Raw genomic sequence first — 18384 nt, forward strand, 5'->3', positions numbered from 1 at the left:
CAGCTTGAGTTTATAACCCTATTTTTCTTTTTTCACTACAAGAAAGGGAATTAGTGCATTACATAGTATTGGTTATGCTGAGAAATAGTTTCAGTGTACCCAGGGTGTGTTGATGTTTCATTCCCTCTTGTTTCTGTGTAGCACTATTAATTCTGTCCAAATTGCCATCAAATACTTATTTATTCTCTCAGGAGTACCCAAATATTTCAGAGGTGGAGTGAGAAACAGAGATTTTCATAGCTGATATGTGTTTCCCTCTTGGAATGACATCACTGTTTAATTCTTCCAGATATTTTGCTCTTCATAACATTTTGACTAAAAAAGAAAGCAATTGCCTTTAAGTTTTACAAGGAGAGTTTTAAAGTGGCTGAAATCAAAGTGAGTGAAAGTCGAGCTACAAGAAATTAATCTCTGAACATCCAAATTGTGATTTATACTCTAACATATCAAGTCACATTTTAATCTACAGTAATCCCAGGAACTTCAACGGAGTCCCAGAAGAAAGAATTTTCACTCCTTGTCTTTTTAGCATGTGGGGGGATATTTGTGCCTAAGGGACAGTTTTAAGAATTTCCTTAGTAACTGAACTTAATCCTAAATATACTAAGTCTTGAAAAGTGAAAAAGGTGCAATTTTTACCAAAAAAAAAAAATTACTTTCTTTTCCTCTTCTTCTATAGTTGACATATGGCTGAAGAGACACAGACTTACACAAAATGAATACAAAATTACTTATACAAAATTAGAAATTAGTACAATAAAAAGCTACGATACAGAACAGCAACAAGTGGTGTTCTTTCATGTAATGGTGTTGTCATAGGTTGTTGTGAAAGGCCATTTGTAGTGAGATAGCAAATATCTGTCCTTGTTAGTAGAATAACTCCAGAAGTCTGCATTGCAATGCAAATAAACAAGGCATTTTGCTTTGGACAATTGAGATGAGTTTCACTATAGGCAGAAAATTTTGGCTATAGCCCAGATCCTATCCATATTTGAAGACACAATCCATTAGGGAGTTTAGGGTTGTTTCAATCGATTAGAAGGGGAGGATTGCAAGCAAACCCTCTCATTCATCTAAGTTTACCTTTTTCCCCCTGAAAGGTCCAACAAGTGTCTATTTGAGGGAGTTGGAAAACAGCTTTCTTCACCTCTGCATAACATGCAGCAGTGATTAATCATCTTTTTAATTTTCAGTAAAATGTTTTTCTGATGTAAAGAACTCAAATTTCCCCTAATTTTTGGCTTTCACATGAAATGCTAGAACAATCTGAGGGAAACATGCTTCACAAAAGTGTTGATTGAATTCAATATCTAATGTTTCTATCCAAAAATAAAAATAAAAATAAAAATTTGTTTTAAAACAAATATAACAAGAAACTTGTTATTGTTTTTCACTGAGTGGAATCAGGACATGGGTTAGAGATTAGTAGGAGATAGAGGTAGAGAGATACAACCCAGGTTCAGTAAGACAAACCCATAAGAACTAATTTAAAGGAAGAAGAGACAGTAGCTGGAGCTCTTGAAGTGAATGGCAAACCAATCCTTTACTTCTAGACAGAATCAGGTTAATAGAAATACAGCAACATCTTGTATTATACATGTGTTCCATGCAGGTCCAAGAAAGCATGGAGGAAAGCGACAGTCTGCACCTTAGAGAAAAACAAAATCATCCACATAGCTTTTTGTTGAGTGAGTGAATTAACAAGTCAGCCAGCATCTGTCCTGCTCATTTTCTTGGCAAGAACTCTTGTGGCAACAATGTCATATAAACTTTTCTTTGGCGAGGCTTTGAATCGGCTAATTAGAAAAAAAGCTTAAGACAATAAGTACACAAGAAAGGGAAAAATGCTTACAGCCCAGGACTTAGATTTTCAGTCAGACTGTCTATATAATGGAACAAGCAACAGAGCATCCCCATGTGATTACTACTTAAGTGATCCCCCAAGATGTTTATAAACACGTTTACAAAAATCTTCCTTTCCCATTATTGGGGATGGTGTCGGATGCATTCCTGGAGGCGCTTGTCATATTCAGTGGCCTTTATGAACATTACGCAGCTTTAAATCATATGTCTGCTCTTAATTATTTCAAATGTCCTTCTTTGGCTTTAATTTGTACATTTCGTTTGGGCTTCTCTTGTCTTGGACAGTGTTAGGGCTCTATAGCTATTTAGGGAGACACAGATGTATTTCCTGATTCTCCTCTGGTTTTTGGTAAAATTTTTAAGGGCAATGTGCCTTGAGGCTAAGACTTCTGGCAATGGCTGGTGATTTCAGGTGCCTGATCTGAGGCACATGAAAAGGCCAGATTTTCACACACAAGCAAACAATTGTTAAAAAAATCACCAGTTCTTTGTGTAGCTCTAATAAATGCCATAAGGAGCATTACAATGACTGCGGCTGTCTTCACAAGGAAACCCATGCTCATAAGCAGTGGACACCTCTTAAGGACAAGGGGGGCAAAATTATGGTGAAAGTAATATGCCTGACAGCACAACATCTAGGCCATTTCCACATGTTTTAGCCAAGCTTCTGAGAGCAGTATTTATTGTCCAGGAGGGGTCTACTTCTGTTTGGAAGAACGAATGGGCTGATCTGCCTGTAGGTACGCTATTTCACTGGTTTCTACATCCTAGTGCAGTTGCAGTAGCTCTGGGTTAAGCAAGTGAGCAAGTAAGTGAAGTTTATAAACCTAGATTTTCAGTGGCATCACTTAAAGAAAATTTACTTTGCTATTGGGACTCTTCATCAGGTAATGCTGGAAGCAACAGGACTTCTCCTGTTTTGTCTGCCCATCCTTTGCCTTTAGGCTTCCTTAAAGGTGAGTCTGGGAAGGCAGGAGTGCTGGCAAGTGTCAATTTCCTCTATCAAAACTGTCTTTCAATGCTGAAGAACAGTTTTCTATCAGTGCGACACTGTAAGTAATTTACCTCATTTGCAAACCTTCTACAGAATCATAGAATCATAGAGTGGTTTGGGTTGGAAGGGACCTTAAAGATCATCCAGTTCCAATCCCCCTGCCATGGACAGTGACACCTCCCACTAGGGGAGGCAAATATTTTTTTTTTGATCTCTCATTTTGAGAGTGGGCACCATCATCTGCAGCTCCAACATGAAGCAGCATGACATTCTTGCCTGTTGCTTCATGAAAAGTACGGGAATGCTTCCTCCCTCCTTCATCAGGTCTAGCTCAGCTCCAAAACCTGTTTTTATGGCCTTTCTACTAGCTAAGTATTGGGAATGGTTGAAGAGTGACACTCAGGATTTTCCATCATGGCCTAAGTACACTCTGAATTTGTTTGGGCTATGCAGCTCTCTAAACTTTTTCCTCGTGTAGCTTTCAACATGCTTTGTAACTTCTTCAGGACTCATGTTTAGCAAAAGCCTGACTGGGAACTTGACAATCACTTTCCTAGGAATCACAGTCTTGGCTCCAGAAGCTGAGAAGGCTCCTTCGATTCAATGGAGAGGCAAGGAAGGGTACCTAAGGATATCTCTCTTCATATCATGCAACAGTTTTGTTGCTTCTACATCTTTTGCATATTCTTCCTCTTAGAAGCAGATCTGAAATCATTAACAGGAGAGTTTCCATGAAACTTCAGAAGATGGTCGCTTACAAGGAATATGATCCCTTTTTTTTCCAAATGTTCTGCTTTTGAACTGGATAAAATTGGTGACTTACACCCTCCTGTCCCCCTGCCTCTTCCTCCCAAAGACACATGGGTCTTCTATGCTGCTTTTTGCTTCACAACATGAAAACAAACATAAAGTCTGTTATCTCTTATAACCCACTGGCAGTTCATGACACACCTGCACTGGATCAGCAACAGAAGAGGATAAGCAGAAAATAGCATGGCACTGGGAGATAGTATCTGCTTAAACAGAGAAATATTCTTCAGGAGTGTGGCAGTTCAATATAGCCTGTATTTCTGCTTTTTGTGGTTTTCAGGGAAGAGGAACAGCAATCCAGAGAATAAAAGCATTTAATAGGCAGAAGTCTAGAAATAGCATGTGGAATATGAAGGAGAGAGTGTCCCTTGCATTCATGCACACACAAAAACAAGGCTGAGGTGTTTACAGAGTTGCATGCATATTTTCTGGTCCACCAGACACTCCCTGTGTGTGGGCTATTGTTTGACTGCAAGTTCTAATAAATAAGAGCTGACATTCAATAGAAAGCTCTTATTCCCCAGCTGCACAGGATGACAAACCAATGGGGCCAAATTCCTGAAGGTAGTACGTGTGCCATGTTCTGGGGACTTCACCACTGCAAAGGTGACAGCTTATTATTTGTGGGGAATGCATTGGCCATGCTCTGGTGTGTATCTGAGCAGCTCTTTGTATTGCATAGCTAAATGACAGAGGTAATTAGCAGCACAGAAATGAAGACTTGCAGCCTTCAGAGGAAGGAGGTCTGGAACAGTTTGTGCTGGGGAGGAAATCTAGAGTTGTGGGCAGCTCTTTGGTGGTGGAAAACCAAGCTGGAGCTAAGAGCTGGCAGAGGATGGAAGGTGCTTTTCTGGGAGAAAGGAGACAGTGAATTTGGGGCACATTTCCAACTCTGCTCCTTGTTCAGTGGGATGCAGGCAAAGCTAATGATTATGGGTCTCTAATGAAAAACATTGCTTATTCAACTCATTTAAGAAACCAAGTGCAGAAGTTTAATATATTCAAAAAGTCTGTCATGGAGATTTATTAACAACAAACACAGGAAAGAGAAAGGTCAACTGCATGTAATATCACATGGTGTACTTTTACTTTTAATCTCTGTGAAAACCTAAGTGAAACACCCTTTTGAAGCTTTTGGATTTTTGTCCATTCTGTGGAGTTTTTTGGCTTTATATCTGCAAAAGATCATCTGTCCTGATTTTACAGGACATATTCTCCCACCCTATACACCAAGACAGAAATCTCTGCAAATAGAAAGCAAGATAAAACACATTCTCTCTGTAAATACACTCCTTGTCCCTACCTGCATCAAAATTGCTTTATTTTAACTGGAAAATGATGATTTTACAGCATTGTATTCTGTTTTGAAATTGAATGAGGCTTATGTGGAGCCCCAGGGATTAAAAAACTGGACCACTTTGAGTATTTGACTTCCATGGGTCCTACAATGTGACAGGGACATAACCCCCACCTGTGTCCTTCACCTCAGAGACCTGATGGATATGAAGTGAAAGAAGAGTGGGATGGAGTGATTAGCCTCATGCCATGGATATAAGGAGAAGGGTATTTTCCTAGACCCAGTCCCGTGCTCTATGCCCACCACCTTCTCAAAGTAGCCAGCAAAGAGTTTACTAGAAAGTACAGGCACTGCAATGGGTCAGCACTTTGGCTCTTGGGCTTTGCCATCCTGCAGGAGGTTGTCAACCCAAAAGTGCATTTTCATCAGAGGTGGGAAAGCAGCATCTGACATGCTGCTGGTGAAGGACTCAAATGGGAGGCAGCAAACTTCAATAGTCACATGGTTAATGTCCAGACACCATCGGCGAGGTGGGCAGGAAGAGCTAGGATGCCTGAAAACCCCCTTCTGTTACTCCAGATAGCACTATGTGCTGTGACCAATTTTCCTTATTATCATGGCTTAAGACCATGTTGGTCACAAGATGGATGAACACATGCAAATTTCTTTTCTGTGTGTAATTTTTAATGGCTACTCCACTCCTCTAAAAATGTTTGTATGCCTAGTCCCCCTCCTACCAAGGATACTTAAGATACATCTGACATAAATCTCCAGATTCTTGAAGTATTAGAGCAGAGATACATCTTTCCAGGGATATTATCCAAAGACCCACTGTTCCTGCATTATACCATTTCTGTAATATCGATAGTGCAAGTGTAACAATATTGCCTGCTAAAGAGATGAACAGGGTAAAACAAACATGTTTGCCTCATCATGCTTTATAGATTTTTTCTACACAATAAGCTGACATCAAAGGAAAGCACAACAAATGCACTTACACCTCTGAGCATCAAGCTCTGCTCTTCACCATTCCCTGGGACTGTTGCTGCAAGTACATATACAAAATAAGGGCCAGAAATCTGAAAAAGCTGAAAAGAAACATGCTTTCCTTACCCACAGAATTACCTACTTTCCATAAAGTTTCTTGATTTTATTATAATAAATCATTCTCATAATACAAAACCAAACAGCTGTCCCATGAGTGCCTACACCATCTCTCTGCCACAGGGCAATTACCTTAAAGACTCGTTTTAGGAGAGCTTGGCTGGAGGTTCTGGCTCTCATATGAGTAATAGCCTTTAGTTTACTTAAAGTTTCTTCTGCCACACGTGACATTTTGCTTCCCTCCCTTCCTTACACCCTTGTGTTGAGGAACTATGCATCTCTAAACATCTGTGCTCTACCTCAGGAGAGACAAGGGATCTTATGAGGAGAGGCTCAGGGAGCTGGGGTTGTTTAGTCTGGAGAAGAGGAGGTTGAGGGGAGACCTTATTGTTCTCTACAACTACCTGAAAGGAGGCTGGGGAGAGGAGGGATCTGGCCTCTTCTCCCAAGTGACAGGAGACAGAACAAGAGGGAATGGCCTCAAGCTGCTCCGGGGGGGTTCAGGCTGGACATCAGAAAGAAATTTTTCACAGAAGGGGTCATTTGGCACTGGAACAGGCTGCCCAGAGAGGTGGTTGAATCACCTTCCCTGGAGGTGTTTAAAAGACGAGTGGATGAGGTGCTGAGGGGCATGGTTTAGTGTTTGATAGGAATGGTTGGACTCGATGATCCTGTGGGTCTTTTCCAACCTAGTGATTCTGTGATCTCTCAAGGATCACAAAGCACTCAATTAGCCAACTGTTTCCTCACTGGTGCAGCCGGCATAAAGCAAACTGTTCAGCCTAGCTACCTCTATACCCTGGACCTACAATTTCTCAGCGAGAGTTTTGGTGTTTCAAATGAAGGGGGAGAAGGGCATCATTCTGCTGAGTTCCACAGCCAATGCTGCAGTCCACAAAGAGGATTTTGCTATAGTCCTCTTTTCAAGACTTGTGCAAGCCCTAGAAATGCCAAGTGCAGTGTATCACATCGTAGGTTCAATGGGATAAATTTTAAGCAGAGATGAAAAAAACCAGAGCTAACTGCATTCCATACTGTCATGGGCGGTTTTACGGAACAACCTGGAATAGTAGGCTTGTGCTATCCTGAAGTCGGATGGATTTCTGTTTTGCATACTGTTAAGGCTTTTTATTGCTCCAGTTCAAGAGGCTGTGCATGCTATTTCTAAAGGTTAAACACTATCTAGTAGAAGGGAAGAGGGGACAGAATGATAGTAAAACTAGCAGAACCAAGAAAGAGATGAACTCCTCCTGTTGTGGAGGAGTTGGAGAAATTCTGCCTACAAATAACCTCCTGAAGCTGGGAGCACTATAGAGATATGTCAGGAAAAAGATCTTTCCCAAAGAGATCTTTTCTTCCTTCAGTTCCTCTGTTGATATGTCAAACAGACAAAATCACAGTCTATGGGAAATCAGAAATGCAAAGAGGCAAAGTGACTTTCCAAAGGTTGTCTCTAGGTCAGTGGCAGAGCCAATTCTAAATTAAACTCTTGATGGACAGATCTGCTTTGGTGTTTAATTTTGTTCTTTTTTTTTTCTTCAACCTGTGCAGCTCTGGCTACGCATCTTGGAAGCATCCCAGCAAGGCTCTTTTTCTCTCTTATCTTTTTATATGCCGTGACAAGCTCAATATTTCAAGGCCTGTTTTTCTTCATTTCCCTCACTCTGTGGAGTCTGAAATTTCTTAAAACGCCACATTTATGAGTGATTTCTCGCTCCTCAGAACTGGAGAGGGAGAAGATAATTGAAACCAAGTGTTTCATTTATGTTAATAACGAGTGTCTTTTTATTTTATGTCATGCTGCTTCATGCAAGACCACTTCAAAGTGTAGAGAAGAATAGAGGAGAAGAACATTATAAAAGAGCACTGGAGGCCACATAATGAGATTCAATCACAAAAGGAGAAGCACTCTCAATCCAAAATTTGGCCACAGTCTCAGCAGAGGGAAAGATTTGAGAAGAGGAATACATCATGCTGTTGGACTTTACCTTTCAACAAGATGGGCTGTTGAGGTGGTCTGAGATGCCCTGAAGCCTGGCACCTTTAGACCTGAGATAAAGAGCGAATGCTCAGATTTCATCTCCATGGGATGACAATTCCTTCCTCTTCACTACGTAAGACTCTTCCTGGCATATCCTTGTTGTACAGGCCAGAGAAACTGACCAGCATGATGCTGATGAGATTCGGCCTCTCAGAGGTGCTGCCAAAGGTGGGAGAATCTCCCATCTGTGAGTGTTGGTTGAAATCACTCAGCTCCTCCCTCGTGGGGTTAAGGGTATCTGTTATCTGCCTGTATCTGCCATCACTGTGCATGCACACAGAGAGTAAAGCTGGAGGAGCTGGGGATAGGAAGCCACATAGCAAGAGTGCAGCAGACCCAGCCTCAGGGCTTCCAGGTTTGGGTCATAACTCCTGGGCAGATGGTGGAAGGTTATTTTTGTCTCCTGTAACTCTGTGGCAGGTTGTTTATTACTTGACTTCCTGCAGCTGGATTAAAAACATTCAGCAGTTATGCACTTCATTTCATGGGTACTAGCTGCTCCTATGAAAGTGCAATCTGGTGATCATGCCTAATTCTCCTCCATTTGTGTTGGTGGAAGGAGTAGCGCAAATGCCTGGTGTTAACTGACTGGTGAACCTGTCTGTAGTTTGAGACAACCTTAACTCAGCATCATATGTTCATTACAGTGCAGTATTAATTACAAGTTTGTGGTCATTTAATCTGAAGTTTTCTTCTTTTTACAGAGAAGAAACACATTCATGCCATATTTATAGTGCACAAACCTTGTCCAAGACAGCAGCGTGGGTTTCCTCTGTTTCTGTCTGTCCAAGATTAATTGCTGCATCTGAGAATGGCATATTTGAGTGAAGAGCAGAGAATGATACTACAGACAAAAGGCACACCCAAGCTCTATGTGCCCGATGTGAGCTGGGTAGGACTTGTTTTTTCATGATCCTAAGCATTTGACAGCACAGCATGCAGTCAAAACATAGTGCTGTGCACTCTTCATTTGGACATCCAATGTGACAGACAAGATAAAGAATGAATGAAGAAATAGCAGGAGTGAGCTGAGCAGAATCACACAAGCACTCAGTGGCAGAGAGCTCCTACAACTGTCTCCTTCATGGCAGCATCATTCAGCAGGTTCTTCAGCCTTGACTTCCTATTAATGCAACCTGCTATTTTCTCTACATACCCTCCAAAAAAGGAAATGGAGCTGTGTATACCGTTTGGCACCCTTATTCATTGCAACAATCGCATGTCTTCCAGTTTTGCTGCACTTGACGGACTGTCTCAGCTTTCTTGCTGTGTGCTGCTGCCCTTTCATTTGGAGACACTTCCGAGATTTGTAGGATAAAATCTTGACTCCACAGAATGCAATGGCAAAAACTGCCAGGTTTTCACAGTGTAGTATGTGTGGTCACATTCTCTCCTTGGTCCTGGATACCGCAATACTATCAGGCACCCAGATTATCAGGTAAACACCTTTATTGATTGCTGGAAAGCAGAACCTATAGTAAAATAATATAACAGTACTTACATTTATACAGCTCCCCCAGAGTCAAGACACTATATAACATAATGAAACACTTATACTGAGAAACAGAAAATCTCAAAGAATAAGACTGAGAAATTAAATCTCCTGGAAAGTTTTTGCCTGTGGGCCAGGTTACACAGCCACAGCTCACATTGACTGAAACCCGCCTGAGGAAGGAGCTGAAACCTTGAAGTCTGCAAAATGCCTCTCATATTTAGAGGTGGGCAAGTGGCGCTGTGTGTTGTGCTTACATACAGCAAGGGTCTGCATACAGACTTCTGAAGGCTGCTGATTGGTCACAGTGAGGGCTTGTTTCCTGAGTGCAAGATAAGAGCATGGGCTTTGCTACATCAGCAGTGCATCTGGGGTACTCTGTCTGTGGCCATAAACCTGATAACTGGTGGAGGCTGCCTTTAAAATAATGACTCAGCTTTTTAAAGCCTTGAGAGAAAATGCTTCCAGACAAGCCAGAGTGATTATGAAGTTAGAAGTTGACATGCTGATACTAAAGGAAGCTCTGAACCAGGTCTTACGAATGGTGAATTTTCCACTTGTCACCACTCTACTGACCAGGGCTTGATGACCCATGTCTCACAACTGGAGAAAAGCACGTAAAATGTAGGGTGTCTGAGGGGCTCCCATTTGTTCTCACTGTCTTGTAGTCCAGCCCCAGACGGCTCATTCCATCCCTGCTGTGCTCGATCTGCTTTCTTCCCCTGGCATCCTCTCAGCTGAAGGACTCTCCTTTCTGATCCAACACCATAAAAAGCTAGCAAATTCATGGAGAGTGTTGAGGACACCAGCCCCATCCCAAGGGAAAACCCTTCCACTTCTTCCCACTCTGCCTGCTCCTGCTTTCCTGCAGCTTTTCCAGCCCTCCAAAGTTTCTCCAGCACCTGGCAATGCCAAGGGGAAGATTTTCTGCCAGCAGTGTTGCAGGTCCTCACCAAGCAGAGGATTCAGCTCCACATGGGGAGCTGCAAAGGCTCGGGAGCAAGAACTTTGTCCCAGATGGATAGTGCAGCATTTTTGAACATCTAGCATCTATTTATCTGTTGCCTTTGAAATGTCGCCCTTCTCTGTTAGGTTTTCACATAAGCAAGCCCTTCAGAAAAACGTCTTTTATTTTTCAGCATACCTCATTGAAGGCATTTATTAGAAAGCCTTACAGGCTGGAGCCAAAATTTTATCTGCTAATAGCAGTTATATTGCTATCCTAAGGGTTAATAATCAAATTGGAGTTTAATAACCTGCTTCCTTCTCAGACCATTTCACATTAATTGTGCTGCCTTGCTATAATAAAATTTAATATCCCCTATTAATGAAATTCTCACATATTACAGCCCTTCCTACCTGAGACCTTGGCAATTCGTTTCTTCTTTCTTTTTTTTTAGAAACAAAACAAAATAATCCATCTCTCAAATTAGTAGCATGGATCTAGGGGATTTGTTGCCCACACCCTCCTGACTGCCTGTTTTTATTTCAGCGTGTTGAATGGACATACACTGCAAGCCTGCATGACCCAGTCCACAGTCTATGTGTGTTGATGGAAAGTTTACCAACAGTTTTGAAGAGGCTTGGAGTGCATCTAATGCAGAAGGGAAACACAGATGGGAAGAATAAATGAGGGTGCAAGACTAAATGAGGGTGCATAGCTACATGTGTGTGCATGTCCAAATCACCCCATGGTGAATGGTATTCTAGTTTACTGCACTTCTCATCACCCTGAATTTAGAGCAGCAACAAAGGTACGTCGTTAGTACCACCCAGCACAACCTCCTCTAGCCAAAATATTTCTTTTGGAGTATTATTCCTTGGCTTAAAAAAATCTTTTTTTGTCTTGATTTGTTTTGAACAAGTGTTTCCCAAAAGTATTTCCCAACTGGATCATAAAAAAAAAACCAACAACTACATTGCACTGAAAAGAATAATCAGTCCCTGCTGTTAAGCTCTTATATTCTGAAAGCAGAGTTAATGAAATGAATATTGTCTAATTAATGAGACTTTTTTTAATGGCAGGATCAAACCTTCAGATGGAAGTCATCTAGTTGGAATAGCATGAAGCTCTCAGCTCAGGCTGGATCTCTGGTTCAACAGTTGTTGAACCTGCATTTCCAAGAAAGACACTTAGATCAGGAGATGGCTTTTTAACAAGAAACCCTAGCCTGACACTTGAGAAACCACTGGGCGGTGGAAACTCTTTGTCCTTAACAGAACTAAGAAAAGGCTGAAGTCTTGCCAAGCTCTTTGCCATCTCCCCCTCCCACCACTTGCAACATCTCTGCCTTTGGAGCACTGAGATTCACAACAGTCTCGATTGCAGTTTAGATCTGACCTAGAAGCATTGGGTTAGGAGATGCTGGTGCTCTGATAGTCTCCATGGTCCTGGTTTCATCAGCATATAGAGGTATGGCCAGATCTACCTGTGTTCTTTGGCTCCCTCACCTCAATCTCCTGCCACAAAGCCACTATAAACCATCTTAAGCTGGCAGCCACTAAGCCAAATTGCTGTCTGTGCCAATGAAAATAAAATATATCCAGGGAGCTTCCATGGCCTTTTACAAGGTGGGTTAGAGAGTTTGCACTCTGATGTTTGCCTTTATGCAAATGTTTAGATTTATTGTTATAATTCAATAATGCATAAGAATTTATTAAATATCACCCACCAAACATCAGGGAAAGGCATTTTCATCCCTCAGCAGGGAGGAGCAGCACTGCTAAGCCTTTGAAGAGAAGCCTGGAAATGTTGTGAGATAAAAAGATTTTCCTACAGGATACTCCGTAGGAAGACACCAATTAAACTAAAAAGTCAGTGCTTTGCAGGAATGTGCCAATTTCTATACAATCTGATAGGAATTTTCTATTTGAAAGGATTAGAACAGGAAAAAATTAGCTGAACATCTCTAAAATTCAATTTTTTAAAAACTGTGAATGAGAGGGATGTTGCTTTCCTAATTTGGGAAAAGCTTTTTGAAAAATCACTGGAAATTCAGAATATCTGAAACGATATGAAAAAATATTCTGGTTTTGGGAAACAGAATGTCTGCTTTACAACCATCTGTAACTTCTAAGTAGGCACAACCCTGTCTTAAGATAAATAATATATCTTACTGACTTGAATAAAAAAAATTGGCTGAGACAAAATCATTATTCAGATGTCAGTGAAATGAAGTTTTGTTTAAACAGGGAGTATAGCACTTGGTTTCTGCAATTTGAACAGTAATAGTTCAAAAGCTTAGAATATGTGGTTAACATACATTTGGAGGGCTATTTCTATGCATAAGCTCTCAACTGATCAAGCAAAACAACATATTTTTATATGCAAATGGTTAGTCAAGTACCTAGGTAATTCTGCAAGAATTAATTGGATGACATAAATAATAATTCCACATTCAAATTATGGATAATATATTTGTACTTACTATAGCACAAGTAGCTATGGTTGGTGTGAAATTGACAACTCTTTCTTTAAAGTAAAGATGAATGATTGGATCTGAGCACTCTTAACAAAAACAGAAGTGAATACCTCTTGGGGAAAATGTCAGATGTTCATTGATTTTCCTGTTTTGCTAGCACCCAAGGGAGAAAAGGAAAAACCGGATGATTATCACTGAAGTGTTTAAGAAGCTGAGATTTATCTTTCATCAAGTAATAATTTTCTTTAAATAATAATGCAGTCAATTGGAATAAAAATGCTTGTTCATACAAAGAAGAAAGCATTACCAGTGTATGTAATACAGATAACCAATAAAACTTGAACAATACTGAATTAATAACTTCATTTTCCTCTGATAATAAAACCTAGGTAAAAACCCAGGGAAAACCCTAAGTATCTTCATCCCACCTCCAGTGCATAGCTACAACTAAGCTTCACACTTGTGTCAGGACCAGGTCTCTTGCCTAAGCCACGTGTGCCTCCAAATACATCATTATGGAGGTAGACCTTTTGCCAGTATGAGCATCACCAGCTGTGGTGTGGTTGATTAAATTTGGATGGCTACCAGATGCCTACAAAGCTGCTCCCTTCCTCTGTCACCTCAACAAGACAGCAGGAGAAAACGAGATGAAAAATATCATAAAACCAATACACCTGCTGTCCTCAGAGACAAGCTGAATGCCTCCTGCTTTGAAAAGTCAGCAACAAATACTCTGGAGTGGCAAGCTTGAGAAGTCAAAAAGAAAGGACAAAGAAAAATCCTAACAGTCAAATGCTGACTTTCATAACGGACATATAGAAATTGCCTGATGGTACCGGACACCCTAATGTCACTGACTGAGGTGGGGTATTAGGTCTCTGACATACTGCTTAAGCAACTGAGTTTAGGAGCCAAAGTTAGCCTACTGAAGGAATAATTAATACTGAAGGAATAATTAAGCATGAAAGCATTGCCATGACATTGTTCTGAGACTTTTCTAGGAGTCTTTGGTCTGAAATGTTATCTGACACTATTTTCAGCTGTCCCTGAGCAATGAGACAAACTTTCAGATCAACAGAAGAGCTGTGGAGATCATACTAATGGGCTCTTCATTACACTGGGCAAGTTCTGGCCTGAGGCAACTCACACATTGCAGTCAAATAGTTTAGTATAGCAGTTAGGGGCTTTGGGGGTGGAGAAAAACTCTTCAACATGGAAGACCATGGACAGAGCTACTCTTCCTGTCTTCTAGATGTTACTAGAGACTCATCTGTAGAACAGAGCTGGACTGTTCTATCGACGTCAGTACTTTCCCTTTGACAGCTGAAAGGCTGAGCAACTCATTCAATAACTAGAGAAATCACTTTCTTTGCTTTACAGCCTACTTTTTAATTCAAATGCTGGCTTTGTAGGGGGATTAGAAAGCTTAAACCCCAATTCCATCCTTTATAGTGACACAGCTGACTCTGAAGTCATGGAAAGTTGTACTCAACATACCTGACTCTAGCTTTTGACCAGCAACTCTTATTCAGTCATTTCCAAAGGAGGCCAATCTCTGCCAAACATATGATGTGCAGGAAAGGATGCCAAAGTGCCAGTCATTCTCTATGAACATGTTGAAAACCAGCAGGGACTGCAGGATCACAGCCATGCTGTGGCAGAAATCAGCCAGTGAAGGCTGCAGTTCAGGCATGGCTCTCAGGCTGGAGTTATTTCAGGTGACCACAAATGATGAGATGGTCTGGATTTTAAGCTCCCAGGTGAATGGAGTCAGTGGGGGCAGAAGAAATTGACACTGTTGGGTCACCCTGGGACACAAGTGTCCGTCTGTCCAATCCAGCCCTTCTCCCTCAACCCCTGGGAAGACCATTGTAGTAATGCCCTATCTGGAAGTGACTCCAGCACTTCTGGCCCCTTGGCTTTTTCTGAAGGAAAGAGGGCTACCTTTATTGCAAGGTTGATATTGCTTATTTTAGTGACTGCAGAAAGCGAACAGCACTACTTCTATCTTTGTCCACATTTTCCTATGATCCCTATCCAGTATACTTTGTAAGTCTGCACTAGAAAAAAAGATCTCAAAGATGGTATCCTCACTTCCTGGACACTCATGAACAACTATTGCCTTTCCAGCATGAATGGCGTGTTACTGGAAACAGCAGGTGAGGTATGGCTTAAATGTTCTTTGAGCCTGTGGGTGCTGGCAGGTAAGCAGACATTTCCTGCAGCACGGGATGGTATGTAATTGATCTCTTCCTGATGATCCCTTGCAAGATGCTTGTGGGTCCCTGTGAGAGCTGATACTAACAAGCGGCAAATCAAACCTGACAATCTCCCTGTCCTGCCGATCAGTGATTCACCATTGCAATTGCTTCTAATAAGACCTAGTTGAATCAAACTTGAGGGTTCCTTCCCCTGATGCACACCATTAGTGTCTCAAAAGTTTCCCTCCTTGTTTTCGCTTCCCTCAGCTACTGATACTTATAGAGAGAAGCTGCTTCTACATATGTTATGCAAGGCATTTTGAATCTGTTTACTGTTTAACAAAGCCCAAAGTGCAACATAATAAGATGCAGGAGATTAGGTCCTAGAGAGTGAAATGTCAGACTTCATGTATTTAAAACCAGAAAATGCAGCCTGATTCATTAAAGCACCCTGAACAAACAAGTTATTATAATTTGTGCAGTTTTAGAGGGCATTGGAAAAGTGAAGGATAATTATAAGGGGAAAGGTGCACTGTCTTATGGACCCTCATTGGTTGGAAGTGCAATGATGTCAGCAGTACCTCGGGTCTGGTGTTAGATGTTGTTTTCCTTTTCTTTCTCCTCGTTATTCTCTGGTAGATGCTTTACATCACTGGACCTCTCCTAGGGCTTTTCGAATAAAAGCGTATTACCTTTTACGTATTTCGAATAGGGCGTATTACCAATAAGGGAATCATGAAGAACAGATATGGAGCCTGTTGTATCTGAGCGAAACTGAAGAACACACGTTCAATGGAATTAAAAAACTTATTCAAGATTATTGTTGGAGGTTGTTGAATGTCTTTAGATCAGAGAGATGAATGTTGAAAGAATTGCCTAAAAGCCCCATATACAGGAGTATTAGGGAGTCAGTGAGGTAACCTCAAATGAAGGAAGATTAGGGAGTCCAGTGTGTATGTGACACATTTGAGGTACTATGGATCTAAAACCAGAGAGACAGTGTTGAAGTTTTTTCAGAACCAGGAAAGTCCCACTGTGCTGAAACTTGCTGGTTCTAGATTGTGTCCTGCCTCTGCACATGCATACATAATTTGAAAATCAGACAGTATTTCCACTTCCATAAATACAGCTTGGTGTCCAAGTGATTTCCAAGTCTAAATGAGACTGTTAGTATCACAGCAGTGTCTTATGGGAGAGAAGGCTGTGCATTAAATGGATCTATTTCATTTCTCTGCTCAATGGTTAAATGAGCACTTATCTTTCTTACCTCTCTGCTGATACTGAGTGTTATGAGCCCTGTGACTCAAGACCAAGACCACTGGAAATTTAAATTCTGAGTAGTACAGATGCCAATAAAACATTGTATTTATTGTAGTTCTCTGCCCTTGGGCAAGCTGCCTCTGTTGCAGCCTTTGATGATGAATTCCCTATGGAGTGATAGTGCTGTTTCTCAAGTCCTTCAAATAGTGAGACAAAATGCCTAAGAAAAAAAAGTAGGGAGAGGATAAATAGATGGCAACAATACGTAGACTTTTCTAATACTGAAAATTTTTGGCTGGCTTTGCACTGAAGAAAAATATCAAGGTTAATTGACTATGATAAGATTTAACATTGATGGTGTTTCCAGCATTTGGAGTGGCTGAAACATGAGTGTTTAAAAGTTGTTTTGCCTCATACTGTTGATGATGCCTGCAAAGATTATGCATATGTGAGTTTTCATTTCTCTGTAGCTGCAGTTGGTTCTGACACTGGGACAGCAATTTGCAGAATGCCATCAGGGATGCTGGATACGTGGAGCTACACAAACCTGCTGCACTGTTAAAAGTGACAGTGAGCACCTTCCCTCTCATCCTTTCCTCTCCTGCAAATGCATGGTGTCACTTCTCAGGAGGGCTACTTGTTGAATTGCCATTTGTTGTCACAGGAAAGGTCAGAGGCATGGATGAAAGGGAAGGAGAAGCACAACCCTGCATAAGAAGTTGTCTCCTGAGCCAAATGAACTGCATGGATGTCAGGCACAACGTGTTCTCTCCAAAGAAGGCTTCTATAAAATCCCTGACAAAAATCTTTCCTGACAAAATCCTTGCAGTTTGGTAAATCCCCCTGTGAATTATCCACTCTGTTGCTCCCAATTAAAACAAGAAATACCTCACTCAGCCAGCAGCGGCAATGCCTGAGAGCCAGTCCCAGCCAGACCAGCCATTTCCCTCCAGGCTGTGACCAGGTGAAGTGCCGGCACAGGGGTATGGGGAGACATTACCAGCCTGAGGATGCCTGACTGTTTTTGCCAGCTGCTGGTGAGTTGAAGAGGTTCTTGTTTGATGAGGAGGGTGCTGGGCTGGGAGGTAGTTCTAGTGAAACCTGTGGGGAAATCTCCCCCTGCCTGCCCTCTGGCCTCACAAAATGCATCTCCACTTTTGCTGCCCATATGCACAAAGCTCTTGCTTTCCTTGCCCTGCAGGTAAGCAGGTATCCAAGGCTGCTAAGAGCTTTTATTTCTCTAACAAATCATTTTATTTCTGTAACAACAACCAGCTGGTGAGCACAAGTCTGAGAAGACCTCTGAGTGGTGCTGGGAACAGTTTGCCTGATAGTGGGCAAGTAAGATCTGGGTGATCCCGCCTTGTCTGGAGGCTTTGCTGCAGACCAATGCAACTATTATATGCCTCACACTGGGATGATTCCATTGTTGTGAGGACAGCCTGAAATACCTGAGGTGGTGGCAAGCAGTCCATGCCCCTTTGCGGTGAACTAGGTTAGGGCAGTGTAGCCTCTGAGCTGCCTTGGCTGTGGCTTTCAGCCTGCCATAATTCCTGTACCCCCATTTCCCTCATGCAATGCAGGAGCACTAGCACTAACTCTTGCTTAGGAAAGGAAGAAAAAAGAATCACATTTTGGATGCCTTGAGGAGCTAGAGGTGGAAAGCTTCCCACTTAATTACACACGGCAATGAGAAGTTTCAAAACAAAATCAGGGAAAGGGCCAGGGGCAGGGGAGGGACAATTTCAGTGGAAAGGTTTTGTGTATCAGTTTGGACAGCAGTTTGGATCTGCTTTGATATTAATAATCTGGATTAAATTTTTCTTTCTTACTATCACTAGCATTCTTTATTTCTATCTGATTTAATTAGTGAAGAGCCTGTTGGCTCACACATTGAAGC

The 18384-nt window shown here is 41.6% G+C and overlaps 1 pseudogene; it reads right to left on the reverse strand.

Annotated features, from left to right (window-relative positions):
• Window positions 1-2996: 2996 nt before the first annotated feature.
• On the reverse strand, window positions 2997-17959 carry LOC138733460 (cytosolic non-specific dipeptidase pseudogene; annotated as a pseudogene).
• Between the last annotated feature and the right edge of the window lie 425 nt (window positions 17960-18384).

The sequence above is a fragment of the Phaenicophaeus curvirostris genome, chromosome Z (assembly GCF_032191515.1).
Source record: "Phaenicophaeus curvirostris isolate KB17595 chromosome Z, BPBGC_Pcur_1.0, whole genome shotgun sequence".
NCBI lineage: Eukaryota > Metazoa > Chordata > Aves > Cuculiformes > Cuculidae > Phaenicophaeus > Phaenicophaeus curvirostris.